This window comes from Manis javanica, chromosome 14, assembly GCF_040802235.1.
Source record: "Manis javanica isolate MJ-LG chromosome 14, MJ_LKY, whole genome shotgun sequence".
In the NCBI taxonomy this organism is placed as follows: domain Eukaryota; kingdom Metazoa; phylum Chordata; class Mammalia; order Pholidota; family Manidae; genus Manis; species Manis javanica.
Window position 1 is genome coordinate 20,344,564 of NC_133169.1, and position 22,606 is coordinate 20,367,169.

General features: G+C 35.5%; 1 pseudogene; it reads right to left on the reverse strand.

The window, feature by feature from the left end:
• LOC118971674 (calcium/calmodulin-dependent protein kinase type II subunit gamma pseudogene) overlaps positions 1-16,158 on the reverse strand; it is a 43,931-nt pseudogene extending 27,773 nt beyond the window's left edge.
• Positions 16,159-22,606: the final 6,448 nt, after the last annotated feature.

The window sequence follows — 22,606 nt, forward strand, 5'->3', positions numbered from 1 at the left end:
GGCAAATCCTACCATTTGCAGCAACATGGATGGAGCTGGAGTTTATTATGCTCAGCGAAATAAGCCAAGTGGAGAAAGAGCAATACCAAATGATTTCACTCATCTGTGGAGTATAAGAACAAAGGAAAAACTGAAGGAATAAAACAGCAGCTGAATCACAGAACTCAAGAATGGACTAACAGGTACCAAAGGGAAAGGGACTGGGGAGGATGGGTGGGTAGGGAGGGATAAGGGAGGGGAAGTAGAAAGATGGTATTAAGATTAGCATGCATGGGGTGTGGGAGAAAGACACAGAAGACAAGTAGTGACTCTACAACACTTTGCTATGCTGATGGACAGTGACTGTAAAGGGGTTTATAGGGGGGACCTGGTATAGGGGAGAGCCTAGTAAACATAATATTCATCATATAAGTGTAGATTAATGATAACAAAAAAAAAAGCAGTTCCTGTTTGGTGACCTCCAATGTGTTCTACACAATGATATAAAGGGCATATAAAAGTGTAGGCAAAGGGTTTGCTTGTGCTTATACAGAGGATCAAAGCCTAATTTAGCTACCCCGAAAATGAACTAAGATATGATATGAAAAAGAACTTCCAACTTCAGCACTCTCTGGAAGACTCATGCCAGAAGATGATCATCAAAAAACCCCAACAAAGATCCAGGCACTTCTACAGGTGCAGGTGCACTCACCCCACCAGTTCCTGGACTTGCCATTGGAATGAAGAAGGAGATATCTAAGCTGGGCTGTGCATACAGTAAAACAACAAATTTCACTGGATCTACACTGTTGGAACTCAACCAAGAATTAGGAGAAGTGCAAATTGTAATGCTCCAAAATCTTACAACTACAGACTATTTACTGTTAAAAGAACATATGGGATGTGAACAGTCCACAGGAATGGGTTGTTTTAATTTGTCTGATTTCTCTCAGACTATTCAAATTCAGTTGGACAATATCCACCATATCATAGATAAGTTTTCACAAATGCCTAAGGTGCCTAACTGGTTTTCTTGCTTTCACTGGAGATGGCTGGTAATTATAGGTATGCTTTGGTTATGTAACTGTACTCCTATTATGTTAATGTGTGTGCGCAATTTAATTAGTGGTTTAAAACCTATACATGCTGAAGTTACTCTACAAGAAGATACGTCAAAGAGATAATCAATCTTCCCATGTTTTCTTCCGCCTGCTACTTCTATAGCTTTTCTTCTTCCTTCCTAATTACAACCCCTAAATAGAATTTGTACCTCATACCGAATTTACCGTGTATCACAATTCTTCCAAGTGGTAAAGATACCTCAAGACAAATGCTGGGCATAGAAGCCACATGGCATTAATCTGCAAAGAAGTAAAAAACTAACCTTTTCAAACAATAAGGCTTCTCTCTCACTTACCAACTTTACATTTCCCTGTATGGCCCTGGAAGATGACTGGTTAGCCAGAGATGGGTAAGATTCCTCAAGGGAGGAACAACCTAAGACAGGCACAGTCGCAGGGGGCTATCAGGTGAGAAATTGGGGATCAACAAAGGTGAGGCTTAGAACCTCTCCCCCCCTTTTCTGAGAGAAATCTTCTGCATCCGTGGTTGTTTTATTGCCCTTGTCTAGCTTGGATTAACACATAGTCTACAGGCACACACCTGATCATCTACATTTGCTCTCTTACAACACTAAACTATGTTTTCTACCTTTATCTTGCATCTACCTACCACTTCAGCATTTTATTAAAAATAATAATAATTAAGGGAGAAATGTGCGATCCACATATAAATCAAGTATAAAAATCAAACGAATATTCATAATTGAACTGTTAATAGTTCATAATGCATGATCAAAACCGAAAGTTTCTGTGATGACTGCCCTTGTACTATTCACTATGTAAGAATTTGTTCTTCATGTAAGAACTTGTTCGTTATGCTTCAGAAGATTGGAGACTGACGAAAATTAGGCTTGGGGTGGATTAATGATTATATATTGAGCATTGAGTCCCCTATACAGAATTTTATTGTTGTTAACAACCATTTGATCAAAAAAAATAGGAGAGATGCCCTCACAAAAAATAAATAAATAAATAAATAAATAAATAAATAAATAAATAAATAAATAAATAAATAAAATTAAAAAAAAATAAAGAAATAAATAAAATAAAGTACACACTTCCTATTGTAAAATAAGTAAGTAACCGGGATGTAATGTATAGCATAAGGAATATAGTCAAAATATTGTGACAACTTGGTATGGTGATAGCTGGTACCTAGAATTATCAGGTATATAAATGTTCAATCACTGTGTTGTACACCTGAAACTAATGTAATACTGTATGTCAAGTACCCTTCAATAAAAAATAATTATCTAATAAAAAAAAAACAGCAGATGCAAAAAGTAATCCAAATGTGGTTATCACCCTGAAGTAAAATTATTCATAAAAATGCAATATTCTTAGTTATTCTTCAAGATTTTGTAATATAAAATATAATAATACATTAATACTAATTTAGAGGCAGTTGTGGCTTCTGGCAACTCTGAAAATAAATATTTTTCTTATTTCTTCTCTATAATCTAGAGTAAACTTGAACATAGAAGTAAATAATGAAACTTGAAACTATATACAGACCTGACCGATTTTTTTGTCTTCTCTGTAGCAATAACTTATCACTGAAAGTGCTGTTCTAGGCATGGTATCATTCTTAACAGAATCTTGGAACTGAAAAGAATTCACGCACTGCCACCTTTGACATTACATGGTTGACTATTTTTACCTTATGTGAACTGAGTCTAAACTATTTTCCCCAGATGATACTTCAATATGAATTTTTAAAACTGTCTATAAAGAGTACCAATTTAATGAATCATTTACATGTCAGGAAGCATTTAGTTAAGAAGAACAGGAACAATCCTATAAATTAATTATGGAAATTCCAGAAAAAATATTGAAAAAGAATAGTGATTTTATAATCAATGTAGTTTCTGCTTTTTGCTTTTACTGAATGTGAGTGAAATTGCACTGTATTATATACCCATGGCTTCCTTTTATTAATATCCTGCAAGCACATTATAAGTAAATATCCATTCTACAATTGTTTGATAGAAGTGTTTTTTCTTGTATATATGTTCATCTTGATTTTTTACAAGTCAGCCTGTAAGATTCATTAGTCAATAAATATTTCTATATTGTTGCTCTTAGATGTATATCTTAATGTTTTATTTTTTATTATCTGCACTTAAATTTTCATTTATTTTAATACATGTTAAATATTGAATAGCCTATGGATTTATAACACTTCCTAGAAACTCTTGTAGGATCTTCTTACCTTAAAGGAGCCACACTAGAGGATTTTAACTCAAAGTAAATGGAATGGTAAAAATTGAGACAGTGAAAATCTTATAATGTTAAATGCAGTGTATGTTGCCTATTTGAACCTCTATAAGACTTCATTTGCTGGGTAATGTATAATTTGCTACCCTCCAAAAAGGAGAGAGGATCTCTCCCTTGCTTTGATATCAAGGTAGGGAATTTCTTCAGTCTTGTGTTGACTCAGTGTTAGTTTTAAGGAACAAACAACCATTCAATTCAGCATTTCTAATTCTGAGTATTTATATGAAGGAGATGAGATCACTATCTCAAAAAGAATTCTGAATCCATGTTCAATGCATCATTATTCACAATAGTTAAGATGTTAAAAACAACATAAGTGTCCATCAACAGATGAAAAGATAAAGAAAATGTGATAGGATTCTCAATTAAATGATGGCAGTGTAGGATGGCAAAGTGAAAACCTCCACCCATATACACACTGGGGAAGTAACTACAACAAATACAACTAACCTTGAAAATGACCTGAAGACTGCAGAACACAAACTATACCTGGTGAAGAAAAAAAGACCAGACTGAGAAAAGTAAATGTGAAGAGTCATGATCAGTCCAGACCCAAAGCCTTCCTTCATCTTAGCCCACAGGTGGATGGAGAGAAACATACTAGGGAGAAGATAAAGGCTCAGGATTCAGCACATATGGCCCAGGAGATATGCTATGAGAATATAAGTCTACTTGCATTGGGCTTGGTGATTATTGAGGTAGGACACCAGGTGGAGTTGGAGCACACTGAAAGGCTGAGACTCCTGTCACTTGTGGAGGACAGGCATGCTCTGTCAGTCCTGCTGAGACCCAATGCCGAGATGGCAGTTTGAAAGATTTTCCAGCAGCAGGAACTGTGCCTGAAAGAAAGGGGTTGGAGGGAGCTTTCTCCAGAGGAGAAAGGGAAGGCAGATGACATTTAACTAACCCTCTCAGTCCAACTGATTGGGTGCTTGTGGAAACCAGCTCCAAAATTCTCCGTCTTCCTCACTGTCAGGTACCCTGTAGGGGCATTTCCCTGTACCCACCCTGCTGAGGTCACTTGATGCAGCGGTAGTCCAACATTACTGACAGGTGGAAGACAGATGACAGCTTCCTGGCTTTCCCAGCCCTCCCTTAAACCAGCTGCTCAAGGGCTTTCAGGATCCAGCTCTGAAACTCTCCATCTTTTTGCTGGTAGCTCAGCCACACGGCAGGCCTCCCTAATTATAACGCACACCCCGCACACAGTCCAGCAACAGGCTGATTTTTCAGACTGATAGACTGAGGGTGGACTACACTTTCCTAGCTTTCCCAGCCCTGTGTAGCTCAGCTGGCCAGAGCCAATGCTAAACTCTCCAACTGCCCAACTGGCTCAACCTCAGTTCCCCATGGTGAGACTGCCCCACCATGAACACTTTGCCAAACAGTGATCCACCACTGCTAATGAGAAGGCAGAAGATGGCCACACCACATTGAATCCCAGCAGAAGTACCTCACATCAAACAAAGGGCACACAGAAGCTAGCTGTGGGGATCAGCCATTGCCAGCAAACAAGCAGAAAGATGGCCCCAGCCCAGAAACCACTAAAAACAACTGGCTCGGTTTCAAAAGAGAACCATAAAATGGTGAGCAAAGAGTCTTGAGCTTCTTGGTATAGGGCACACACTTAATAAAGCAATTGCTTACAAGAGTAATAAGCATAGCTGATCTATCTAATACAAAAGAAGAAACAAACAAAAACAAAAAACAGAAAAAAGGAGTATACAGAGGAATATTTTCAAACAAAAAAATAACATAAAACACCAGAAAAAGGACTAAATGAAATGGACATTCACAATTTTCAAATCAAAATAACACTCATAAAGATGCTCACTGAACTGGGTAAAAGAATAGATGATATAAGAGGGAATAGAAAATAGGAAAGGAGCCACTTAGAGCTGAAGGATACAATAAGTAAAATGAAAAAATAGAGGGAATGAATCATAGTCTGATTTGGTGGAATTTCTAATACTGAGAAAATGCTAAAACAGCTGTGTGACAAATCCAAAGGAAACAGTATTCACATAAGAGGGGTTCCATAGGAAAAGAGAGAGACAAAGGAATAGAAAAATCTCTTTGAAGAAATAATTGCTGAAAATTTCCCCAATCTGTTTAATTAAATATACACTGAGCTCTTGGAAGCACAGAGAGCCCCTAACAAGATGAACCCCAGGAAGACAACACCAAGACATATAGCAATTCAAATGATAAAGATTAAAGATAAAGAGAGAGTCTTAAAAGCAGCAAGAGGCAGACAGTTACCTATAAGAGAAACTGCATAAGGCTATTGGCAGATTTCTCTGCAGAAACATTACAGGCCACAAGGGAGTGGTATATAATATTCCAAGGACTGAAAGGGAAGAGCCTACAAACAAGAAGCCTTTACCCAACAAAGTTATTATTCAGAATTGAAGCAGAGATTAAAAGTTTCCTATATAAATGAAGGTTAAGAGAATTCAACACCACTAAATCAGCCTTACAGGATATGTTAAAGAACCTTTTATATGGAAATATCTTGAGTCTAAATATATTTTTCAGTAAAAATAAACCTACAGTAAAGGTGGTAGACCAATTACTTATTTACAAAGCAAGTATAAAGTTCAAAAGACAAAAGCAGTAAAATCAATTACCCACAAAAAAATTACTTAGGGATACACAAATTATATAGATGTCTTATACATGAAATAGAGAAGATGTAGAATTAAGAAGAAGTAATTTTAGAATATGGTTGAAATAGTATGAACATGAATGTAATATAGACTGTTACATATTTAGGAAACTCTCTATGAACCTTATGGTAACAATAAGCTTAAAGCCTATAATAGACATAAAAAAATTTAAGTAAAGAAATACAAATTTAATACTAAAGAAAACCATCAAATCACAAGAGAACTGTATAAGACAGGAAGAAAGGAACAAAGAGGACTACAAAAGCAACCAGAAAACAATTAATAAAATTGGAATAAATACATACTTATCAAAAATAACCTTAAATGTAAATGGACTAATGTACCAATTAAGATACATAGGGTGGCAGAATGGATAAAGAAACAAGACCCATCTATGTGCTGCCTGCAAAAGAGTCATTTCAGACCTAAAGGCATACATTATCTGAAAGTGAAGGTATGGAAAAGAAATTTCATGCAAAGAAAAGGGAGAAAAAAGAAGGAGTAGTAGTGTTTGTATCAGACAAAATAGACTTCAAAACAAAGAAAGTAACAAGAGACAAATAAGGACAATATATGATTAAGGGATGAAGTCCAACAAGAGGATATAACAATAGTTGTTAACAGGGTTATGAGAAGGTGGAACATAATAAAGAACAAAGCAGAAATAAATAAAATTGTGACTAAGAAAATAAATTCCAGGAAACCAAGAGCTGGTTCTTTAAGAAAACAAACACAATAAACAACTTCCTAATCTGACTTACCAAGAAAAACTGAGAAAGGACACAATAAGCAAAATCAGAGTGAAAAAGGAAAAGTTGTGACTGACACCACAGATAAACAAAGAATTATTAGAGAATTAAAAGGAAAATTATATGCCAATAAATTGGACAACCTAGAAGAAATGGAAAAATTTCAGGAAAAATACAAACTTCCAAGACTGACCCAGGAAGAAAGAAATATGTGAATAGATTACAAACAAACTGATTCGGTGATCAAAAAATCCCATGGTTGCTTGCTCTGTGATTTCTAAACACCTGGTTCTTATCTTCCCTTATAATAGAAAACCTCAGGTAATGAGATCTCTTGATTAGAACATTATTAGGAAATATAGAGTATGACAGGCACACCTTGTTTTATTGCATTTTGCTTTGCTGAACTTTGTAGACATTTCTTGTCTTATGAATTGGAAGCTTGTATCAATCCTGTTTGGAACAAGTCTCCTGGTACAATTTGTCCAAGATCACATGCTCACTTTGTATCTCTGTGTCAAGTACTGGTAATTCTCACAATAGTTCAAATGTTTCATTACTATTATATTTATTATTGGCCATAAACCATACTCATATAAAATGGTGAAATTAATAAATTTTGTGTTTCCTTACTGTTCAACTGACCAGCCATTCCCCTATCTCTCTCCCTCTCCACAGGCCTCCATTCTCTGAGACATAACAGTATTGAAAGTAGGCCAATTAATAATCCTATAATGGCCTTGAATCTAAATGTTCAAGTGAAAGGAAGAATAACACATCTCTCACTTTAAATCAACCACTAAAATTTATTCAGCTTTTTGAAGAAGGCACATCAAAAACAGATATCTGAAAGTTAGGCCTCTTTCACCAAATAGTTAGCAGCCCTGTGAATGCAAAGGAAGAGTTCTTGAAGAAACTTTAAAATGCTACTCCAGTGAACACATAAATGATAAGAAAGTGAAACAGTTTTATTCCTGATATGGGGTAAATGTTAATGTTCTGGATAATCTACAGAATCTTCACCCAAAACCAGTAGGATACCACATTTTTCTCAGGAGCACATGGAACATTTTCAAGAATGGAACATACACTACTCCACAAAAAGAGCCATAGCAAATTCAAAAAGGTTGAAATTCTACCAACCCTTCTCAGACCACAAAGGTATGAAACTAGAAATAAATTATGCAAAGAAAACTAAAAAGCCCACAAACACATGGAGGTTTAACAACATACTCCTAAATAACCAATGGATCAATGACCAAATAAAAAAAGAGATCAAGCAATATATGGAGACAAATGACAATAATTTAACACCACAAAAATCTGCGGGATGCAGCGAAAGACATGCTAAGAGGAAAATATATGTGCAAACACATACCTCAGGAAAGAACAATCACATATGAACAGTCTAAACTCACAATTAATGAAACAAGAGAAAGAAGAACAAATGAGGCCCAATGTCAGTAGAAAGAGGGATGTAATAAAGATTAGGGCAAAAATAAAATTAAGAAGAATAAAGCAATAGAAAAAATCAATAAAAGCAGGAGCCAGTTCTTCAAGAAAATAAACAAAATAGATAAACCCCTAGCCAGACTTATCAAGAAAAGAAGAATCTGAACACATAAACAGAATCAGAAATGAGAAAGGAAAAATCACTATGGACACTACAGAAATACAAAGAATTATTAGAGAATACTATGAAAAATTATATGCTAACAAATTGGATAACTTAGAAATAGACAACTTTCTAGAAAAATACAAACTTCCAAGGCTGACCCAGAAAAAAACAGAAAATCTGAACAGACCAATACTAGCAATGAAATTGAATTGGTAATCAAAAAACAACCTAAGAAAAAAAACCCAGTGGATTCACTGCTAAATTTTATCAAACATTTAGTGAAGACCTAATACACATTCTCCTTAAAGTTTTCCAAAATGTATAAGAGGGGGGAATACCTCCAAACTCATTCTATGAGGCCAGCATCAACCTAATACCAAAACTGGGCAAAGACACCAAAAAAAAAAAAAAAGAAAATTAGAGACCAATATCCCTGATGAACATAGATGCAAAATTATCAACAAAATATTAGCAAACTGAATTCAAAAATACATCAAAAACATCATCCATCATGATCAAATAAGATTTATTCCAGAGATACAAGTGTGGTACAATATTAGACAATCCATCAATATCATCCACCACATCAACAAACAGAAGGATAAAAATAACATGATCATCTCCATAGATGCTAAAAATGAATTCAACAAAATTCAACATCCATTCATGATAAAAACTCTCAACAAAATGTTATAGAGGACAAGTACCTCAACACAATAAAGCCCATATATGACAAATTCACAGCTAACATTAAACTTAACAGCAAGAAGCTGAAAGCCTTTTCTTTAAGATCGGGAACAAGACAGGATGCCCACTCTCTCCACTTTTTTTCAACATAGTTCTGGAGGTCCTCACCACAGCAACTAGACAGCACAAAGAAATAAAAGGCATCCAGAGTGGTAAAGAAGAAGTTAAACTGTCCCTGTTAGCAGGTGACATGATATTGTACATAAAAAACACTGAAGAAGCCACTCCAAAACTACTAGATCTAATATCTGAATTCAGCAAAGTTGCAGGATACAAATTACCACAGAGAAATCTGTTGCATTCATGTATACTAATGATAAACTAGAAGAAAGAGAAATCAGGAAATCAATTTCATTCACAATTGCATCAAAAAGAATAAAGTACTTAGGAATAAACCTAATGAAGGAAGTGAAAGAACTTTACCCTGAAAACTACAAGACACTCATGAGAAATTAAGGAAGATACCAATAAATGGAAACACATCCTGTGCTCATGGATAGGAAGAATCAATATTGTTAAGTGTCATCCTGCATAAAGCAATCTACAGAAGTAATGCTATCCCTCTCAAAATACTGATAGCATTCTGTAATGAACTAGAGCAAATAGTTCTAAAATTCATATAGAACCACAAAAGACCCCGAATAGCCAAAGCAATCCTGAGAAGGAAGAACAAAGCAGGGGGAATTACATTCCCCAACTTCAAGCTCTACTACAAAGATACAGTAACTAAGACAATTTGGTACTGGCACAAGAACAGACCCATAGATCAATGGAACAGACTAGAGAGCCCTGATATAAACCCAACATATATGGTCAATTAATATACAATAAAGGAGCCAGGGATATACAATGGGGAAATGACAGCTTCAACAACTGGTGTTGGCAAAACTGTTCAGCTACATGTAAGAGAATGAAACTGCATGATTGTCTAACTCCATACACAAAAGTAAACTCGAAATGGATCAAAGAGCTGAAAGTATGTATTGAAACCATAAAACTTAGAAGAAAACATAGGCAAAACTCTCTTGAATATAAATATGAGCTACTTTTTCCTGAACACATCTCCTCGGGCAAGCAGAACAAAAACAAAAAGAACAAATGGGATTATATTAAACTAAAAAGCTTCTGTACAGCAGAAGACATCATCGGTAGAACAAAAAACAAAAATGAATCCTACAGTATGGGAGAGTATATTAATATATGACATACCCAATAAGTGGTTAACATCAGAAGTATATAAAGAGCTCTCATGCCTCAACATCCAAAAAGCAAATAACCCAATTAAAAAATGGGCAGAGTATCTGAACAGACACTTCTACAAAGAAGAAATTCAGATGGCCAACAGGCACATGAAAAGATGCTCCATATCACTAATTATCAGGGAAATGCAAATTAAAACCACAATGAGATATCACCTCAGACCAGTAATGATGGCCAACATCCAAAAGACAAGCAACAGCAAATGCCAGCGAGATTGCAAAGAAAGAAGAACACTCCTACACTGCTGGTGGGAATGTAAATTAGTTCAGCTGTTGTGGAAAACATTATCAAGATTCCTCAAAAAACTAAAAACAGAAATACCATTTGACCTGGGAATTCCACTCCTAGGAATTTACCTGAAGAAAACAAGTGTCCAGATTCAAAAAGATATATGCACCCCTATGTTTATTGCAGTACTGTTTACAATAGCCAAGATATGGTAGCAACCCATGAATGAATAAAGAAGAAGTGGTGCATATGCACAAGGAATATTATTCAGTTGTAAGAAGAAAACAAATCCTACCATTCTCAACAACATGGATGGAGCTAGAGGGTATTATGCTCAGTGAAAGAAGCGAGGCAGAGATAGAAAAGTATGAAATGATTTCACTCCTCTGTGGAGGACAAAAACAAAGCAAAACTGAAGGAACAAAACAGCAGCAGATTCACACACTCCAAGAAAGGACTAGCAGTTACCAAAGGGAAAGGGTTGGGGAGGGTGGTTTGAAAAGGAGGGAGAGAGGGATTAAGTGGCATTATAATTAGTACACATAATGTAGGTGGGTCATGTGGAAGGCAGTACAGCACAGAGAGACAAGTAGTGATTCTATAGCATCTTACTAAGCTGATGGACAGTGACTCTAATGGGGTGTGTAGGGGGGCTAGATAATATGGGTGAATGTTGTGGTTACAGTGTTGTCATGTGACATGTTCAGGAGGTCATGTATCAATGACATTTTATTAATAAAAAAACCTTTAACAAACAAGGAGTTGCTTCTTATAGAAGAGCAAAGAATGTGGTTTATTGGGATGTTACTTATTCCTAGTAAAGTTGTTTATGAAGATTGTTGAAATGACAACAAAAGATTTAGAATTATTATCTAAACTTAGTTAAGGCAGCAGCAGTATTTGAGAGGATAGACTCCAATTTTGAAAGTAGTTCTATTGTGGGTAAAATGCTCTCCAACAGTATCACATGCTGCAGAAAAATCATTCATGAAAGGGAAAGTCAATCAATGGGAAAACTTCATTATTGTCTTATTTTAAGAAATTGCCACTCATGAAAATTCTCGGTCATAATATATGTTTATGACAGGGGTAGTAGTCTCATATGGAGAATACAGCAAATGATTCTTTAATATATTCCTATATATTATATATAATATCTCCACTATATATATATATATATATATATATATAATATATATATCTCCAATATATAATATCTCCACTAGTTGAGTGAGGATTTAATAATGTGGGTAGCTGGTGAGCCACTATATTGTATATCTGAAACCAATAGAAGATTATAAATCAATTGTACTTCAATAAGAGTAAAAATAAAAATAAAGAAGTTGCCACAGCCATTCCAATCTTCAGAAACCGGCACGCTGATCACTCAGCAAGCATGAATACTGAGGCAGGATCCTCCTTGACCAAAAAGATTTCAATTCACTGAGAGCTCAGGTGATCGTTAACATTTTTAGCAATAAGGTATTTTTAAATTGAGGTATATATTCTGATTTTTTATATATGATGCTAGTATACACTTAATAAACTATAGTACAGTATAAACATATCTTTTAAATGCACTGGGCAACCAAAAATTTTATTTGATTTGCTTTATTGTAGTATTTGCTTTATTGCAGTGGTCTGAACCCAAACTTGCAATATCTCTATGGTATGCCCAGAAATGAATAATTGGGCTTTTATACTCCAGCATGAGTACATAAAAATTATCATTGGGTAGATTAAATATTTCATATGTGCAAACTTATAGAACTACGAATATGTGGCATTACTTGGTAGGACCTTCTTAGAAACTGAAAAAAAATACATGAATCAAATAGTTGTCAATAAATGTTAGCAGCTGTTGCTGTTATTATTATTAGATCCTACTTATATGCAGTCAGTTGATGTGCTTGCATGTTTTCATGCTGCCCACACTAAGATGATTATGACTTCTTTTCATTTTAATGTTTAAAGTTTGTATTCTAAAATAAGACTTTGTCAATTTTTTAAAAAAAGTTTTAGCAACTTTAATAACTTCTGTTAAATGATACCCAGCTGTTTATCCAAGGAAGGTAAAAACTACTTGATTATTTGCACATTGCTTCATATCTAATCCATATTTCCTCATTGGAAGGCTCTATGGTCTGACACATGATGCAGTACCTTGTATGAGATAGTCTTAACTGGAAATTCAGTCATGTGTATTAAATATTACGGCTTTCAGTATTTTTGAAAAATAAATCTTCTATTGCTTTCTGAGTTTTATTAACCATTATATATCCCTTTCATGGCATTACTGTATAGACATTTTAGCATATTAACAACTAGAAAATTATTTTAAATTTGAAATCTGAGTGATTTTTTTAAATATGTTATATTCAGCTATCAGATTATGAAATTTATTTTCTTAGACTACTTCATATTCATTTTCTTTAAGTTAAGCTATCAAGGAGATTATTTTTTCCATATTTCTACAGGGGACATAATTCAAAAAAAATCTTCAAAGTTTAGAGTATATTAAAAAGAATTCTCAAGGCAATCCAACTGTGTATGCATAAATTAATTTAGTTATCCATTCATATAATTCTTCTATAATATCTAATATATATATAACTATTTAGATGTATATCAATCATTGCCTATTAATCATTTTCAACTATTGCTCGCCCTTCTCCTTTCCCCAGAATCCCTTTACAAAGCCTCCCAGGTACAAGAGAAGTAAAAAAAGCAGGTTTTTCCATCTTTTATCATTGACTCACATCTCTCACCTATTCTAGTAAGTGGCTGATTCTCCTCCAGGGGCTTACTCTCAGTAAGACAATCTCTCTTTCCCTGATCTCAGATCTCCACAGCCCTTGAAAGGACCTTATATTCCAGATGAATTCCATTTATAGTTTCTATTAATATTACCTCCTCTAATTCCAAAGAGTGGCCACTGACATCTTGTTCTTTGACTTGCTTCAACAAACTCTGTTTGACTTGACATCTCTTTCATAACCTATGTGATAAATTTCCTGAATTAAATTACTTGTATTAAAATATCCACAGAGACTCTCCAAAATATTTCATAAAACAGTTGTTCATAATGAATTATAGAGATCATGTCACTAACCAGCTTGAGAGGTTTCTTCATTAGAATTACTGGCACTGGAAAAATGGAGTATTAGAATCCGTTGGATGTACTGACAATGTAATGAATAACATTATCCAGTGTGATTGTTTATGCGGCAGCTTCGCTAGCTGAAAACATATTTTTCAGTCTACTTTTCCCTGTGTGAGCCTGAGTGGAGTTAGGCAAAAGAGAAACTCTCAGAAACTTGTGTAATAAATGGAGGGATGGATTCTAAATCTGTTAACCCAAAATCAAAACACAAAACCAGTACATGTGGAATTTATAATATTTGTGCCTTTTCCCAAGATTCCATACTGCATATGGTTAAATGACTTTGTTGATTGATCTAAAATTGCTTGGCAAAATCAGTCCCTGGTGAATAGTATGTGAAGTCAATATGCCAGAGATGCCATAACATGAAGGAAAGTATAAAAATAAGGTGATATGAGGAGTCGGAGGACAGGAATGATGGTAGGAGATGCCACCATTGAAATGGGCCTCTGATACCATTAGAAGAACTGATGTTTCAGATTGATAGAGCCAATAGGGAAAAAGCAGGATGAGTAATTAAAGCCAATTACTGTAGTGGACAGAGGAGGTAAAATTGACTCTCAGTCTTTGACTTGTAGGGACTCTGGTGGTGGGAAGTTGAATTTGAATCATGAAGAGTAAAATATGTATACCCTTCCACAATATTTGGTTAGAATATCCTAACCAAAATATTTTAGAAATATTCTAATGTGTTATCTATATTTGGCAACTTTGCTGTAAGAAATTAATATTCATTATGGAATGTGATATAAAAATAATAAATGGGCTATTTCCTTTGCAAGAAAGAGCAGAGCAGTTTACTTTCTTCTCACAGGGACAACAAGACCTTCATCGTTTTCTGTAAGATTCTGACAATTGCCCTGTCTTCTTTTATTTTATTTTTCAATATATTTCAGTGGAAGGACAATTGCCTAATTATCACTAAAAATAGTAAATTGAAGGTTGTATGGTGACAGGATATAGGAAACATAAATAAATTATATTTCTCTCAAAATAGCTGGAGCTTGTTCTGTTTTTGAAAGTAACAATATTTACTGGAAAAAAGATCCTATCACTGGTTTTACAGGAAGCCTACCTCAAAATCATATATTAAAACAGCTACAAATGATATCATAGCCATCACATTTTTTTCATATTTCTCCTATAGCAATTGTAGATATAAACAACATCTCACAAACGCATCCTATCTAAATTGCATTTGGTCCCCAAGATTTATTTTATCATTGTAGATTTGAACAACCCCTATCACTTTTTAAAAATCTAAAACAATAACATTTCATGAAACATATTAAAGGCCATGAATAGGGGGACAAAGTTAAATAAATGGTGATGATCTCTGGTCAGGTGAAATAGTTTCATAAAATAAGTTTAGGAAAAGACATCTCTTGCATGCTCATTACTATTCACCAGCTAACATGCAGATAAAACAAGATGCCAGGAATAGTAAGAGGGGACTCCTGAGATGATTTACAGAAGCCAGTGTAGATTATATTTTGGGAGTTTTCTTGGAAGCACATAAAGTACAATCTAGTCAAAGAATTATCAGGCAATAACAAAGCAGTTGTACATTAGAAATATGTAATTGTTCTATTATTATTTTGATCTGTAACTGAACAAGACCTAGAGTAAATATCACAATGTAAAATAAACATAACAAAGTTACTAAAAGCAAAGATACATTCTAAGCATAAAACTGTTCGCTAACCCTAAGATTATTTTTTATGCACCCTTAGCTACTATAGTGGGTTGAATGATGGCCTTCCAAAGTATATGCATATCTGGAACCTGTAAACATGATCTTATTTGGAAAAGGGACTTTGCAGATATAATTAATGAATTTAAGATGAGATCTTCCTAGATTAGACTTATTCTAAGTCCAGTGACAAGTGCCTTCATAGGAAGAGAAGACACAGAAGGGAATGTTGTGTGAAGATGGAGACAGAGATTCTAATTGCAATGTCACAAGCCAAGGAATTCCTGGAGCCATCACAAGCTGAAAGAATGGAGAAAGGATTTTTCCCTAGATTGTTTGGAGGGAGTGCAGCCCTGTTCATACCTTGATTTCAGACTTGTGGCCTCCCGAAGTGAGATAAAAAATTTCTGTTGTGTTAGGCTGCCAAGTATGTGGCAAATTGTTAGAGCAGTCTTAGGAAACTAATACAAATACAGCCTGTTAGAAGTAACAAAGTAAAATAATTTTTCCTTTGGGAATTCATGTTATTGAAATGTAGGTTCAGTGTAAGATTTCGAAGGGGGGGGAAGCAACATACCCTGTGTAGTCAGGTTCTGTCGGCACCAGCATGACCTCATAGGCAGCTCTTCCCTCCCCAAAGCTCTCCTCCACCATTACTCCCTGAGATAACACATGTGAGATATGAAAGAATCCCAACAGAGTAACAAGGGGAAGACTAGACTCTTCTATACAGTACATGATATCCTTTCAAAGATTCATTTAGACATTCATGGATGTTTGGCTTTGGTTTTATTTCATACCCGTCTCTCTGTAAATGTGTGTTTTTTCCTCTTTTATGGAGACATTACTACTTCCTCCTTTTTAGTAATTTAATAATGTGATGGGTATTTAAAAGAGCTGTAGATCCATACAGGAATACAATGTGTAACTAAATCTGAAACAAACTCTATTCAAGACTTCTTCAGTCAGTAGCAGCTTCAAGGTCAGCACATATAACACAGAACTTGATGAACAGCAGGTAGCCTCCTCTCTGAACAGTTAATTAATGACTAGAAAGGTTCTGTACTTATCTCTTATACAAGTCCTCCAAGTGACAGGCAAGAAGATAGTGGAACTAAAGTGCCTGCCAACTGTGGATTTAAATGATGTGAAATGAAGTATAGTTAAAAGCAGAGAGGCTGAATTATGTTGATACTTTGAACACTTGGTAATAATAATGTAAGTAAAGAGATAGCACCATATCAATGAGTTTAACAAATTTAATGTAATTGTTTTAGACCTGTTCCTACCAGTGGATATAGATAGAAAACCAGAATCTTTAACATCTACATCTTAGCTCATCTTGAGCTTTACTGTTGAAAGAGGAAACTACTGGCTTCCATCCCGACTATGAGCAATGTGTTCCTACTTGCTCTCTTTTATACTGGTTATGTATTTTTCTTTTCATAAATTGTAATAATCTTTTATGAGAATGTGAGGTATATTGTGAAATACTTGAGAGCATAAGTAATTTTGTTCATCTCAGTGTCTGCAGCAGCCAATAAAGATTTGATACATTACAGAATGCATTCAACCCATGCTTTGTGAATGGATGCAGGTAGAATGAAAAGAAAAATACATTGAAGTAATAAGCAGGGGCACATCCCTGTCTGAAGAAAAGATGATGATTACTTGTTTTATTTTAATGTTCAATGTTTGTGGCAAATATTATGCTTATATAAGCTTATATGAAAGGGTAATACTTACTGAGGAATGGACAGATGAAGAATATGCATATTCCAGTCAGGCTGTATGGTTTTACACACTTATATAGATGTGATTTGACTTTTTATTGTTTAATTCACATATTTTATGCCATTTCTAGTTTTTAAATTTAGATCTGTAAGTTTTTGTGTTAGATGTGTTAGAAGCTGATCATACATATGCCATCACAGTGAGATTTTACCTGATTTATACACATAAACACACACATATTTGGAGCTATATTTTAGGTATATGAAGTTCAGATTTTTATATCTTCTTCATAGATTTTTCTTTATTTTATAATTACGAACTAGTTTTCCTTTTCCTATTTATACATTTTTTTGTCTGAATTCATTTTCTTTGATATTAAGTATTGCTTACCAAGGCTTAATTAGTGAATATTCATGGTACATAATATTTCATCTTTTATTATTTATTTTTAAAATGCAATTGCTGTAGATGCTTTGTAGTAGCATATAGATTATTTTTATTTTTCTCCTTTTGTCTTTTTACTTGCCATGCTTTTTCATTTTTCTTTAAAAAATTAAGCCTATAGTAGGTTGGTTGTGATTTTTAATCAGGTTTTGGTTACTTTTTAAATTTTTTTTTTTTTTTCTTAATCCAGGTATAATTTTTTTTTTTTTTTTTTGAGAGGGCATCTCTCATATTTATTGATCAAATGGTTGTTAACAACAATAAAATTCAGTATAGGGGGGTCAACGCTCAATGTACAATCATTAATCCATCTCAAGCCTAATTCTCGTCAGTCTCCAATCTTCTGAAGCATAACGAACAAGTTCTTACATGGTGAACGAATTCTTACATAGTGAATAAATTCTTACATGGTGAACAGTACAAGGGCATTCATCACAGAAACTTTCGGTTTTGATCACTCATTATGAACTATAAACAATCAGGTCAAATATGAATATTCGTTTGATTTTTGTACTTGATCTATATGTTGATCCCCCATTTCTCCTACTATTATTATTATTTTTATTTTTAATAAAATGCTGAAGTGGTAGGTAGATGCAAGATAAAGGTAGAAAACATAGTTTAGTGCTGTAAGAAGGCAAATGTAGATGATCAGATGATCAGGTGTGTGCCTATGGACTAAGTATTAATCCAGGCTAGACAAGGGCAGCAAGACATCCACGGATGCAGAAGATTTCTCTCAAAGCAGGGGGGGTGAGGTTCTGAGCCTCACCTCTGTTGATCCCCAAATTCTCACCTGATGGCCCCCCTGCAACTGTGCCTGTCTTAGGTTGTTCCTCCCTTGAGGAATCTTACCCGTCTCTGGCTAACCAGTCATCTTCCGGGGCCATACAGGGAAATGTAAAGTTGGTAAGTGAGAGAGAAGCCATGTTGTTTGCAAAGGTTAGCTTTTTACTTCTTTGCACATTTATGCCCTATGGCTTCTATGCCCAGCACTTGTCTCAAGGTATCTTTACCACCTGGAGGAATTATGATACTCGGTAAATTCGATATGAGGCACGAATTCTATTTAAGGGTTGTATTTAGGAAGGAAGAAGAAAAGCTATAGATGTAGCATACGAAGGAAACTTGGGAGGATTGATTATTTCTTTGACATATCTTCTTGTATAGTACCTTAAGTATGTATAGGTTTTAAACTACTAACTAATTTGCACACATATATTAACATAATAGGAATACGGTGACATAAACAAAGCAAATCTATAATTACCATCCATCTCCAGTGAAGCCAAGAAAACCATTTAGGCACCCTAGGCATTTGTGAAAATTTATCTATGATATGATGGATATTGTCCAACTGTACTTGAACCATCAGACAAATTAAAGCAGCCCATTTCTGGGATCTGTTCACATCCCATATGTTCTTTTAACCATAGATAGTCTATAGTCATGAGATTTTGGAGTGCTACAACTTGCACCCCTCCCAACTCCTGGTTGAGTTCCAACAGTACAGATCCGGTCAAATTCGTTGTCTCACTGTATGCACATGCCAGCCTAGACATCTCCCTCCTCATTCTTATGTCAAGTCCAGGAGATGGTGGGCTGGATGCAGCCACAACCGCAGCATCGTCCGAATCCCTGTGGAGGCTTTTTGATGATCATCCCCCGGCACAAGTCCTCCAGAGAGTGCTGATGCCGGAAGCTCCTCCTCATATCGTAACTTAGTTCATTTTCTGGGTATCCAAGCTAGGCCTTGATCTCCTGCATAGAAACAAACAGACCCTTTGCCCACACTTTGACATGCCCTCTATACCACTGTGCAGAACTCATTGGAGGTCAGCACACAGTAACTGCTTTTTTTTCTTTTTTTTTAAATTAAGAGAAAGGAATATTATCAGAAAAGAGTACCTCCATAGCTGATCATCTGACACCCTTTAAGTGATCAACATTAAGGATATTTAAAGCATGCGTTGATCTTTGATTTACCAATAGTTTTATCCTGTTAAGGAGTAATCCCCCTTTTCTTTCTTTCTTTCTTTCTTTCTTTCTTTCTTTTTTTTTTTTTTTTTTTTAATTTTTAATCTACACTTACATGAAGAATACTATGTTTACTATGCTCTCCCCTATATCAGGTCCCCCCTAACAACCACATTACGGTTACTGTCCATCAGCTTAGCAAAATGTTGTAGAGTCACTACTTGTCCTCTCTGTGTTGTGCAGCCCACCCTCCCCTTGCTCCCTCCCCCCCATCCATGCTAATCTTAATACCCCGCTTTTTCTTCCCCCCCCTTATCCCTCCCTGCCCACCCATCCTCCCCAGTTCCTTTCCCTTTGGTACCTGTTAGTCCATTTTTGGGTTCTGTAACTTCACTGCTGTTTTGTTCCTTCAGTTTTTCCTTTGTTCCTATACTCCTCAGATGAGTGACATCATTTGGTATTTCTCTTTCTCCGCTTGGCTTATTTCACTGAGCATAATACTCTCCAGCTCCATCCATGTTGCTGCAAATGGTTGGATTTTTCCACTTCTTATGGCTGAGTAGTATTCCATTGTGTATATGTACCAGATCTTCTTTATCCATTCATCTACCGATGGACATTTAGGTTGCTTCCAATTCTTGGCTATTGTAAATAGTGCTGCGATAAACATAGGGGTGCATCTGTCTTTCTCAAACTTGATTGCTGCGTTCTTAGGGTAAATTCCTAGGAGTGGGATTCCTGGGTCAAAAGGTAGGTCTGTTTTGAGCATTTTGATGAACCTCCAAACTGCTTTCCACAATGGTTGAACTAATTTACATTCCCACCAGCAGTGTAGGAGGGTTCCCCTTTCTCCACAGCCTCGCCAACATTTGTTGTTGTTTGCCTTTTGGATGGCAGCTATCCTTACTGGTGTGAGGTGATACCTCATTGTAGTTTTAATTTGCATTTCTCTGATAATTAGCGATGTGGAGCATCTTTTCATGTGTCTCTTGGCCATCTGTATTTCTTTTTTGGAGAACTTTCTGTTCAGTTCCTCTGCCCATTTTTTAATTGGGTTATTTGTTTTTTGTTTGTTGAGGCGTGTGAGCTCTTTATATATTCTGGACGTCAAGCCTTTATCGGATGTGTCATTTTCAAATATATTCTCCCATACTGTAGGGTTCCTTTTTGTTCTATTGATGGTGTCTTTCGCTGTACAGAAGCTTTTCAGCTTAATGTAGTCCCACTTGCTCATTTTTGCTGTTGTTTTCCTTGCCCGGGGAGATATGTTCAAGAAGAGATCACTCATGTTTATGTCTAAGAGGTTTTTGCCTATGTTTTTTTCCAAGAGTTTAATGGTTTCATGCCTTACATTCAGGTCTTTGATCCATTTTGAGTTTACCTTTGTATATGGGGTTAGACAATGGTCCAGTTTCATTCTCCTACATGTAGCTGTCCAGTTTTGCCAGCACCATCTGTTGAAGAGACTGTCATTTTGCCATTGTATGTCCATGGCTCCTTTATCAAATATTAATTGACCATATATGTTTGGGTTAATTTCTGGGGTCTCTAATCTGTTCCACTGGTCTGTGGCTCTGTTCTTGTGCCAGTACCAAATTGTCTTGATTACTATGGCTTTGTAGTAGAGCTTGAAGTTGGGGAGTGAGATCCCCCCTACTTTATTCTTCTTTTTCAGGATTGCTTTGGCTATTCGGGGTCTTTGGTGTTTCCATATGAATTTTTGAATTATTTGTTCCAATTCATTGAAGAATGTTGCTGGTAATTTGAGAGGGATTGCATCAAATCTGTATATTGCTTTGGGCAGGATGGCCATTTTGACGATATTAATTCTTCCTAGCCATGAGCATGGGATGAGTTTCCATTTATTAGTGTCCCCTTTAATTTCTCTTAAGAGTGACTTGTAGTTTTCAGAGTATAAGTCTTTCACTTCCTTGGTTAGGTTTATTCCTAGGTATTTTATTCTTTTTGATGCAATGGTGAATGGAATTGTTTTCCTGATTTCTCTTTCTATTGATTCGTTGTTAGTGTATAGGAAAGCTACAGATTTCTGTGTGTTGATTTTGTATCCTGCAACTTTGCTGTATTCTGATATCAGTTCTAGTAGTTTTGGAGTGGAGTCTTTAGGGTTTTTTATGTACAGTATCATATCATCTGCAAATAGTGACAGTTTAACTTCTTCTTTACCAATCTGGATTCCTTGTATTTCTTTGTTTTGTCTGATTGCCGTGGCTAGGACCTCCAGTACTATGTTAAATAACAGTGGGGAGAGTGGGCATCCCTGTCTGGTTCCCGATCTCAGTGGAAATGCTTTCAGCTTCTCGCTGTTCAGTATAATGCTGGCTGTGGGTTTATCATATATGGCCTTTATTATGTTGAGGTACTTGCCCTCTATTCCCATTTTGCTGAGAGTTTTTATCATGAATGGATGTTGAATTTTGTCAAATGCTTTTTCAGCATCTATGGAGATGATCATGTGGTTTTTGTCTTTCTTTTTGTTGATGTGGTGGATGATGTTGATGGATTTTCGAATGTTGTACCATCCTTGCATCCCTGGGATGAACCCCACTTGGTCATGGTGTATGATCCTTTTGATATACTGTTGAATTCTGTTTGCTAATATTTTATTGAGTATTTTTGCATCTACATTCATCAGGGATATTGGTCTGTAATTTTCTTTTTTGGTGGGGTCTTTTCCTGGTTTTGGTATTAGGGTGATGTTGGCTTCATAGAATGAGTTTGGGAGTATTCCCTCTTCTTCTATTTTGTGGAACATTTTAAGGAGAATGGGTATTATGTCTTCTCTGTGTGTCTGATAAAATTCCGAGGTAAATCCGTCCGGCCCCGGGGTTTTGTTCTTGGGTAGTTTTTTTATTACTGTTTCAATTTCTTTGCTTGTAATTGGTTTGTTTAACTTTTGTGTTTCTTCCTTGGTCAGTCTTGGGAGGTT